Raw genomic sequence first — 11,982 nt, 5'->3', positions numbered from 1 at the left:
CTCACTCCAGGGTTTGGGATCCAATTCCTGCCTCTATCATGTCTGTCTGTAGTATGCATATTTTCCCAGTGCCTCGGGGGTTTCCTCCATTTTCTCCACCGTGCTCCCTGCTCCCCAACCCTGTGCAATGATATGCGATGTAGGCTGATTGGCATCTCTAAATTGTTTGTAGTGTGTGAAAAAGTGTGAGAGTGTGTGTGCGCGATTGTGCCCTGTGATAGCCCTGAGTCTCCAGGGATAGGCTTCAGGTTCCCTGCAAACCATAGGTGCTAGTCCATGTACTGTACAAGTCTCAGTGTTTTAAATTTGAAGCCATAGGAAGCCAGTAGAAGAAGTGTAGCAATAGGGTGACATGGGAGAACTTCAGAAGGTTGGAAAGACGTTGTTCAGCTGCATTCTCGATCAGTTGAGAAGGTCGAATGGCATGCAGAAGCAGACCTGCCAGGACCGAGTAGACTAGTCTAAAAATAATAAGAGACTGAAAGCACCTGAGTGGCCTCTCTGGATAGAAATGGACAAGTCCTTTTCTGATGGTATAAAGGAGAAGCCGGTATGAGCCTGTCAGTTTAGCAACTTGAGATAAGGACAGTTGATTGTTCATGGTTAGCCATAAGTTGTGTGCAAGTAAAAACTAAGAAACTTTGCTTGTTTTCATAGCAACCTAGCAAATCACAGTTGATGTTTTTATTTTGTATTAGAGATAAACGAACTTCAGACTACAAACCATACCTTTAAGACTGGCATGATGGATAAGAGTGTGGTTTTATTGCGTGTACAGGTGGTACTGAATATTGATTAAATAAACATTTACCACACTGCTGTTGAGGGATAATTTTCTATTTATTACATGAAAAAGATAAAACATTAAACATTAGAAGATACATGAAGGTCAATTCAGTCGAATGTGATCAGTGAATGTGAACAGTGTTTTTGTTCCCTTTGGATGTACAGTACACATGTCTGTCATGATGGTTTTCTATTATCTTGGGTGTTATCTATATGGTATCAAGTGTGTCCTTTGTAGGTACACAGCAGTATAAATGCAGACTGTGTCCAACTTTTGTCTACAATGTAGAGCACCCAGGTTGTTTTTATGCATGCAGTAAACCATGCCTTTCATTATACCCTGGCTCCTGTTCCCCTGATTCTTCAGTCATCTTACTTCTGATGAAATTGCACTATTTTTGGCCATTCAGAAAGATTAACAACACTGCTGCGGTTTTGATTCTGATTGGTCAGGAGGTTCTTTCAGCGGCAGCTCTGACAATATTTCCAGCTGATTATAGTCAAGCCTAATAATAATGGAGAGAAATGTGCTGATATTTAACACAGGAAAAAAAGATAATCATTGACACTGTAAAGCTTTCTGTACTGAGATATTTATTCAACATTTAGAAGGAGACTCCAGTGTCAGAGCTTTGAAACAGTTAGAAGTAACTGGATTTCACCACAGGAAAGTCTTCAGAACTCTTTCTTGTTTTTCTCTGTGACATGAAAATCTGCATTTTTGAATATGTTCCAAATCATTAAATGTAAGTAAACATGGATAAAATGTAAAACAATTTACAAAACCCATAATCAATTGCTACTAAGTTTTAAGAAAGGATTAATCACATATACAGCGAATCGATGTTGCAAAGCGACCGGAAACCATTAGTTTTCAATCAGAGTTGTCTACTTCCTGCAACATGAGCAACAGCAACCTATAATGCTTAGATGTGTGCGTGTCATTTTTATTTATTGTTGCAGCAAATACCAATGGGAAAGAAGTCAGTAAAGAACATGTGATCCGTGGCAAAGAGGTTGCACTGCTTCTGCTTCATCTTCTGTGATATGATCTATATATACACTGCTGAATTTTATATCCAAACGCCAAATCTCCCGCAGAATCTTTTATTTCAATGGCAAGAAAACTGACTTGTTGTCATATGGAACGCTAGATGCACCACCCGCTGATAAGCATTATTACTATGGCAACCACAGTTGAACACGTACTGCCAACTTCAAGGTACAGCGACTGATGGCTTGCAGCAATAAACTCGCCGTATGTGTGAATGTGCTTAGGTGGAATACAAAACTGCTGTAAAACTGCTACAGATTAGGAAAATAATCAGTGACAACACATATCGCAGCATAATCCATAAAGTGTATTGAATCAGTGAGTGCCAGCTTGAATGTTATTTTGAACATGAAATGTCTAGCAATAGGCCAAGACCATCAGGCATCTTCTGAAAGCTTTTTCACAGCTACTCAGCCCTTTGGACTTAAACTGCTGCTCACACAATCTAATAAACCCAATGAGCTCCAATTTGTTTTGACTAAACACAGTCGGGGTTGAAAGTGCCCTAGCTGTTTTCTGAAGAAGTTTCATCTATGCAAACTCTCGTTGCTCACCCCTGCGGCAATGTCTGCAGGTGTGACACCTCACTAATGAGACACTCAGAGACTTATTTTGAGGATTGAGTGTGGTGTGAAAACACAATCTGTTTGGGATACGCTGATGTCTGGCTATCAGCAGACAGAGCAGGTTAGTATTGCTCATTTCCAGCCAGGATGCACTCACTTCCTCTCCATGCATGTATGGTTATGTAAATGTATACATTTGTGCACGATGGCTGTATAAGTAAATAGGACTGTCTGTGTTCAGGTCTTAAGGAAGGACCTTAACCTCAGCTGTGACACAGACCAGACTAGCTGTAATGTGAAGATGTGATAATGTAGATCATCTTTTATACTGTGGATAGAAGCACTTGGAGACTATCACGACGTACTTGAATTGGCATTGTGTCGGTCAGCTTTGTACTCGGGTCTTCATCAGAGATCATTTGAATACACCGGCAGGAAGGAATTAGTGTTAAGTCTGTGATGAACTCAGAAATTACCTTGATCTATCAGTTCCTCAGGAGCTCTTGGTTGCACAATTCTACTTGACTATAACCCATTGTAGAAAGGACATTATTTACATTTCCATTATTTACTGTCCAGTGTCACCCAAATAAGGAGTTCTCGTCTATCATTGAGTCTGGTTCCTCTCAAGGTTCCTTCCTCATATCATCTCAGGAAATTTTTCCTTGCCAACCGTCACCACAGGCTTGCTCATTATGGATAGATGTTAGAGAGCAATAGTAATTTAATTTTAAACTTTACAATTTTTATTCGGTTTCTATACTTCTGTAAAGCAGCTTTGAGACAATGCCGGTTGTTAAAAGTACTATACAAATAAACTGAATTGAAAATACTAAACTGATCTAAAAATGGCTGAGGTGTATAGCTTATAGTGTCAGCTTTGTAAAAAGACTATATTTATTTTCAACTAATTAAACTTTTCCAGATTATTTCCCATTTTATTCTCCCAAGAAATAGAAATTCTGACAGATTTTCTTCAATGTGAGTTCAGACAAAATACTTCCTGACCCTATGCATAAGTTCTAAAAGACATTTCTTTTATCTCTGCAACCACTTTGGCATGACTTATTGAAGACTCGCTACCAAAGGCGCCATTAATGCTTTACAGCATGAGCTATTTTGAATACTTTTATGTTCACACATGCCCTGAAACTGACAAGGTGACATTACCAGCTGAATTTAGAGGAGAAAATGTGCTCTTTGCATATCAGCATAGATTCAGATGGGCAACACTGACGAATATCTATCCAGCCATCCATTTTCTGAACCGAGATGGAGGGAAACAGGAGCCTACCCCATGGGACTTTAGGCACATGGCAGGGAACACCCAGGACAGGGTGCCACCAACTCATCACGGGGCATCGAAGATGCACAGACACACCCATTCATACACTGCCAATCAGTCTACAGAGCAAACGCAAGCTTTATGCACACAGGGCAGAGGCAGGAATCAACCCCCAGCACAAAGCAAATGTGCTCACAATGTTAATAAATATGTAAAATATAAAATATATCGCAGGGGTATTTACAAATTAATCCTTTACCAACACACAAACAACAATAATAAATGTCTTTATATAGTTCATAATACGTTTGGTATCTGTATATCATCAAATCTGGACTTCACATAGGCATCAATTCTATTATAAGTTCGTCATGTAGAACTCGGGTCCAACATATCTCAAGTCAAGTCAAGTCAAGTCAAGAAGCTTTTATTGTCATTTCAACCATATATAGCTGACGCAGTACATAGTGAAATGAGACACTGTTTATCCAAGACCATGGTGCTACATAGAACAAAGACAGAGCTACAGAGAACAACACAGAGCTAAGGACTGAAAGTAAGTTAGTCCTAGCCACTTAAAGTGAATCTGTGCAACCTAGTGCAAACAGTGCAAGACAAAAAGCAGTGCAAACAACACAAAACACAAGACAAAAAAAAAAAAAAACAGATAGCACTGACAAGTTTGCATACTGTAGGTTGTTTTCATTTTCATTTCCAGAAGCATTTATCCAAATCCAATCCGAGATTAATGCCAGTCATTACCAGTCATTTTTCACCACCTTACTAGAAATAAGTGCGAAATAGTTAGCAGGAAGAACATAAGGAGCCACAGCAGGTTGGGTTAAGTGCTGGCTTCAGGAGAGCTACACACTCAGTACAAAGCAGTCAGTCAATCTACACATACTGCAATCTTATGAACTGAAAGCTAAGTATTAAAATAGATCAAATTATTTGTAGGAATCCATTTAACATCTTCATTTCATGACACATTCAACATATGTTATGCAATACAAAATGCAATACAATTTATTTAGAAAGTTTTCTCATTGTTTTTTAATTATACTGTGATATAAGCTAATGACTGACATTCACCAAATTCTAAAAAAAAAGTAATCAAAAAAGTTAAGCAACTCATTTGATTGTCGTCGATGTTGTATATCGAATGCCATCAGCATTAAGGTTGCCAGTTATTTGCTTAAAAAAACAAGTTGTCACTTTCAACACTTATTTAACAGCCAAATTTGATTTTGGCAAAGTTAAACAAACAAACAAATAAACAAACAAAAAAATACACTATTGCTTGTTTATATTTATACATTTAAATAGATCATAATGTATATTTTGAAAAAAAAAAAAATCATTCTATATTTCTGTAAAGCTGCTTTTTGACTGGTTAAATGCACAAATACCATTGAATGAAAACTGTAAGTGAAAAGGACTGAGAGTTTTGAGGGCTAATGGCACACCGACTGTGGAATCAGCTTGGTCTTACTTGGCTCATGTCAACCACAGAAGTTAGTGACAAGGTCACACAGGACTGCCATTTCAATGGACCATTGATTCAAGCAACTCCAGATCATATGTCAAATCCCATGTCACATTGTTCGCTCCTCTCTGTTGGAGTCCTTCATTACAAGTCACACAGTCTTCCGTCTGCACTTTAATGGTGCTCTTTAGAAACCTTGACCTGCTGACCAAACGCCTGCGACTGCATTATTTTTTATCTTTAAAACTATTTACAGATATTGTCAAAAATATTGCATATTCCATAGTTAAGTATAAATAGCTGCTGACATCGAGGTCACCCATTGTTGGTTTACATAAGTTGTGTATTATGTAATGTGTAATAGAAGTTTCTCACTATAGGGTATAAGATTATGTTTCCATTAGGATTTTACAGAGTTCACTTTCAATTACATTGCCATTTATTCATTTAGCAGACATTTTCATCCAAATTACAAGCAAAGGGATTCATCAAGCAGAGAACAATACTGTATATATATAGTAGGTAGTGCCACCATACAAGATTAATCATTGGGTGCTAGAGGAGCAAAGTGCACAGAGTAGAAATGTAGGAGCTAATGAAAGTGCAGAGTGTTAGAGTGTTTTTTCTTTGGTTTTGGAGTGTTGACAAGTTAGGGGTTAATGAAGAGTTCACAAAAGAGATGAGTCTTTAGCTGCTTTTTGAAGATGGAGACGAAGAGATGAAGTTCGTTTCACTACTGAGGGACAGTAAGTTTGAAGATTCACGACTATATGGTGTATACCAAAGAGCAGAGGTGGCTGGTATAAATGTGCAAGTAAAGCAAAGTTCCCCTCATTCTGAACCCCGTTCTCCCTCGAACCAGCTCACCCACGGCCACTAAATCCATTAACATAAGGTTTCATCTTTGCTATCCGCATGACATTACTTGCAAGTCGGTGTTGAGTTCCTTACAGCCCAGACTGTATATAGATGCAGTATCAGTGAGAGAAACATCAGGTGAATATATAGATTTCATCTCTATTTACTGTAGACTAAAAGTTTTCAGGTTGCTTCACTTCCTAACATAGCAGTGACTGAGAAGTGGAATACAGTCCTGTGTGTAATGAACACAAACAAGGTGGATTATTTTGTCATCTTTCGATATCTTTTTCCCTACAATTAGACTAAGCACACATCATCCACTGAAAGCAATTCACAACACACATTCGGTGCTTGACCCTCTAATAAATAAATGAATATGACAGGACTGATTACAATCTGGACTTTACAGTCAGCAGCTGGAGGAAGGTCTAATAAAGTATAAAGGAAACATCCAAGCACTTTTTAAAGTAGCATGAAAAAAGTTTTTGCTCAGACTTTAGTCCATTAAAATACTGAAAGTCTATATTGGCACCAACTACCATAACATGGCTAAATCACTGAGATGAAGCCTTTCCCCATTCTGATGTACATGTGAATAGTAACTAAAGCTCTAGACTTGTATCTGTATGACTGTAAAAACTGTATAAATGTGCAAGTGTGAAAAAGGTGAAATGAAAAAATAGTATTTTAAGTATTTTCATCATGGTGTCAGTGTGTTGAAGCATTATACTCGTATATATGTGCTATATATTCACCTCAGTACACCTCAGTACCCATTTCAATAATCAAGGTGTTTACACATATTTGTCATCTTATTTATATTTTACAGTGTTCTCTGTTTATTTATTCTTAATTCTTCTCTTATAGCTTCTTAATTGAAATTCATTTCAGATCATTATATTTAAATGTGGGGGGCACGGTGGCTTAGCAGTTAGCACGTTCTATAGTGTCTAGGATGCTTTGCTGTAGGGAATAAGCATTGCCCATGTTAGCTTTGGTGCCAATTTATTAAAAATTAAAGGCATTTTCAGCATCATATCTTTAAATTGATTTGTGCAAAACAAAACTCCCAGCCTAATTAATCATGTGTTCATCTTGGTGTGAAATTAGTGGAAAAAGTAATCATTTACAAATCTTCCACAGGTCAATTAGTGCAGGTGTCTGCAACACATCAACTGCTCCTGGCAACAATATGAGGTGGATAGAGTGATCGATTGGGTGGCAGCAGATGACTGATATTCGTTTTTTTTAAGGTGGGGAAACCCAGACGCTTGCCTTGAGTTCTAATTAAGAAAGTCAGTGAAGTGTAGGGTGCTAAATACTGACGGCATGGCAATGAAGCCCAGTGTATTTCCGTTGTCAGAACCTCCTGTCATTAAAGTCATTAAGCTATGAGACGTGTGCTTGGTAAGTGCAGATGAGGACACTGAGTGAAGAGGTCAATGAGAGAACTAATCAAGCCTGCACATTTATTTACCTGTAGGAGTTGTACAGGAGTACAGTAAAGTTTTTATACATCATCAGCAGAGTGGATGTGAGGCAGGACGTATATTGTGGGGTTTTTGCTAAAAAGTAGCTGACTTTCCAGACTTCTCAAAAACACCTCAGGCTACTTAGTGAGTCATGACGCATTAGAAGCACCACACATTACTATTCATGCCTCAGTGAAAAATAGGAATGCAGTGTTTTATTAGAAGAGATGCATTTGGGCTGGTATCATTTATTCAGGCTTCTGTCAGTGAAAGAACACGGAAAAGTGCTTTTGTGGTGGAGCATGAGTTCTATAGTGTGCTCTTCCCATCAGACTGATAATGAAAAATGACTCGGTCCACATTGAGGGCTACTCGCACATAAAGGGAGGGGCAAGAGACAAGAGACCCCGAGTCGCAGTCAAGGCCGACTGCATAATGACGGAGCTGTATGCTGACTCCGGTGTCGAGGTGACAGGCTTCTAAAAACCCAAGGCGTTCTGAGTGACCGGGTGCAGCTCAGAAGAAGAGCACAAAGAATGCGTTTTGGTGTTGAGTCACTTTACTGAGGCTTTCCTGAGGTACACTTGTTTTAGATATATATAAGGTAAGGTAAGGTAAGTAAATTTATTTTTATTGTATACAATACTATAAAATTTAGTGAAAGCAGCAAGGACATTTAAATATTCATTCATTCATTCATTTTCTACCGCTTATCCGAACTACCTCGGGTCACGGGGAGCCTGTGCCTATCTCAGGCATCATCGGGCATCAAGGCAGGATACACCCTGGACGGAGTGCCAACCCATCGCAGGGCACACACACACTCTCATTCACTCACGCACTCACACACTATGGACAATTTTTCCAGAGATGCCAATCAACCTACCATGCATGTCTTTGGACCGGGGGAGGAAACCGGAGTACCCGGAGGAAACCCCCGAGGCACGGGGAGAACATGCAAACTCCACACACACAAGGCGGAGGCGGGAATCGAACCCCCAACCCTGGAGGTGTGAGGCAAACGTGCTAACTGCTAAGCCACCGTGCCCCCCACATTTAAATATAATGATCTGAAATTAATTTCAATTAAGAAGCTATAAGAGAAGAATTAAGAATAAATAAACAGAGAACACTGTAAAATATAAATAAGATGACAAATATGTATAAACGCCTTGATTATTGAAATGGGTACTGAGGTGTACTGAGGTGAATATATAGCACATATATACGAGTGTAATGCTTCAACACACTGACACCATGATGAAAATACTTAAAATACTATTTTTTCATTTCACCTTTTTCACACTTGCACATTTATACAGTTTTTACAGTCATACAGATACAAGTCTAGAGCTTTAGTTACTATTCACATGGACATCAGAATGGGGAAAGGCTTCATCTCAGTGATTTAGCCATGTTATGGTAGTTGGTGCCAAATGGATGATTAATGCTGATATCTTGGGATTTTCATAGCTAACAGAATAGTGCAAAAATAACCCAGAGTTTACACAGCAGGTTACACAGGAAGGTACAAAAACTTTAATACACATCTAGTGAGCATCAGGTCTGTGGGCAAAAATGCATTAAATAGACAGACCGGTGCAGAAACGTAAATACTCACTCTTTACAGCGGTGGTCTTTAGACAAGCATTTCAACAGCAGAGGATCATATCAGGAGCTACTCTCTGAGCCAAGAACAGGACATCTGTAGCTGCAGTAGGTACAGGCTCACATTGGGTATTTACATGATCGTATATGCTGTGATGCTGCTATTTGATTGGCTGATTCGGAAATTGCATAAATGTGCAGGCATTCCTATTAAATTGGACAGTAGCATGGGGAAAACTCTGGATCCACTGCTTCCCTAAGCAGGATAGCTGAATAAAAGATATATGTTTAACATAATATTTGTCATGTCACTGTACATCCTGTGCAAGGAAACATTAGACACAGGAATGCTGTGCACAGACAAAGCTCTCTACAGCACACTCACGCTCGTCATTCCAATCACGACACACTGACATCGAAAACATTACCACATTCCAAAAAAACAGACAGGGCAGCTCACCAGTCTTGAGTACTAACCGGTTCTGTATTTCTGCTCAGCTGTCTGTTTTCTGAACCTCTGCAGGAAGATGTGACCTTCACAGAGAAGCGTGTGATTGACAGTCAACATAAAGGCAAGCCCGCCTAATTAGATTAGGAAACACGGCTCCGTGGGGGCTGCAGATGTGAAGAGCACGCTGATCAGTTGCGCCTTTGTTCATGACTGCAGGTATCTGCAGTTTCCCACTGCTAACAGACACATGCACACACACACATACTCAGATGCATGAACACATAGTTGGTATTGTACACACAGTATCAACAAACATCTGATGAGGTTTGCACAGTAGCCTTGTGTGAGAATGAGAACCAGTATGCCATGCTAAAGATGCACAAAACTAATTGTTTCACATTCTCTCTGATGTAGACCAATTTAAAAACGCTATTGACACTGACTGCTGTGGAAATACTCATTAACAGCAAAAGCAGAAGCATGAATGCACAGCATTAAATGTGCAATGAAACTTAATAGACAATGACAATTTTTAAGCAAATGGTGTTACATTTTGTACGGCTAATTGATGCTGAAATGGACAGAGTGCCGATAACGATGGCGAATGTGATGATGAAATGACTGCAGTGTTAAGCTCCGCTTTGATCAAAAGGCCAATTAAGCGATCACAGAGCCTCAGTCAGCCTGCGTTGTTTGTATAATGCAGCTTTAAAGGGCACCATGAATCTTCTTGACATCTAATGATGCCACAGTCAAGCCTGGATCAGGTAGGGGACGTTTGTACATATTCCTGTGGAGTGGTGCATAGAAAGGGCCTCGTGGATTTTCCGTGTGAATGGATTGGACAATTTCCAAAAATTTCTTCCACATACTATGTTTTATGAATGAAATCCAGTAATCAATAGAATGGATATTACCGAATAACTCCACAGCTGCTTGCTTATCTCACCCTTCATTGCACAGGAACTGACAAGCACATTGCTTCTATTCCCAACAGGAAGAAAATCTCCCCGGAGGAGAGCACAGGACAGAGTGGGTAGAGGTGAAAGGCCAATGAGACGTCCCTGCAATCCCCATATGCCCACTTAACTGACACACAGCAAGCGCACACACACACACACACACACACACACACATACACGGCTCAGACGAGCTGTCTCACTTACACCCAGCCAGCACACACATGGCTCTTGCAATGAGCTGTCTCACACACACAGCGAGCAGAGACCCTGAGTGCTACGGCCCACCTGTGCAGCTCTCGTCTCTGGTGCATTGTGAATTCTAATAAGCTTCCAGCAACAGCGACTCTGCAAGCCAAGGTTAATCTAAGTAGCATCACCTAGTGATGTTGTGCCGCAGTGACAGCAACAAGCACAACAATCCACATGCAGCTCATCCCACACACTCTCCCAGATCAGTGTGTGTTTTTGCTGCATTGTGTCTTACTGGCTATCACATCAAGTCAGATATGATTTCTTTCTGGACTGTATTTAAATGATGCTGGGAATTTATTTTCTTTTTGTAAATTAAAGGTGTGTTAAAAGTGATAACACTCCATTCTGTAATTTTGAAAACCTTGGGTAAGTAAATAACCTCAGGGCAGAATTCAATTTCAAGTCAGTTTATTTGTATAGTGCTTTTAACAATTCAAATTGTCTCAAGGCAGCTTTACAGAATATAGTAATAGAAGAAAAAAATTAAATAATAAAAAAAAAACGACTTGTGAGGGTGGTCAGACGACATCATCCAGACATCCCAGTTCACCAAACACTTTATGCTCATAACTGATGTTGCACAGTAACATCACTCAGTGACATCACAATGGCATTATTCCTCTTATACCACAGCAATTTGCCAAAGATTTAAATATTTCGTTAATTAAAGACAAAGGTTTTATCCTACCCAGTTATGTGCAATGTAGTGGATCGTCTATGAAACAGTGTCAGTCCATCTTTTACATTATAACAGTAACAGGCTCCCACAAACCTCTTTATTTCTCATGTTCTTGAAACTGACAAGACTAATAAATGCAATTTGTTATGTTACCAGTGTGAAGACCTCTGTCAGAAAAAAATAGCACAAATTACAGTTCATCCATTAGCATTACAGAGATTTAACACTAGGAACTCTTTCCATTCTTCCATCTTCTGTACCACTTACTGTATGCTACACATGGTCACAAGGAACCTAGAGTCTATCCAAGGGGACATGGGGCATAAGGCAGGTGACAGCCTGGATGGATTCCCACCACAAAACACAGAGAATTTATAAATACCAACCATCCTACTGTACAATGTATGTCTTTGAACTGAGGGAGGAAACCAGAGAACTCAGAAGAAACCCCTGAGAACATACAAACTCCCAGAGGTGGGAAATGAACCCCCAACTCATCACATCAGTGTCACGGTATTAA

This window comes from Tachysurus vachellii, chromosome 1 (assembly GCF_030014155.1).
Source record: "Tachysurus vachellii isolate PV-2020 chromosome 1, HZAU_Pvac_v1, whole genome shotgun sequence".
Classification (NCBI taxonomy): Eukaryota; Metazoa; Chordata; class Actinopteri; order Siluriformes; family Bagridae; genus Tachysurus; species Tachysurus vachellii.
The sequence above is the reverse complement of the archived record's forward strand: the minus strand, read 5'-3'. Positions refer to the sequence as shown.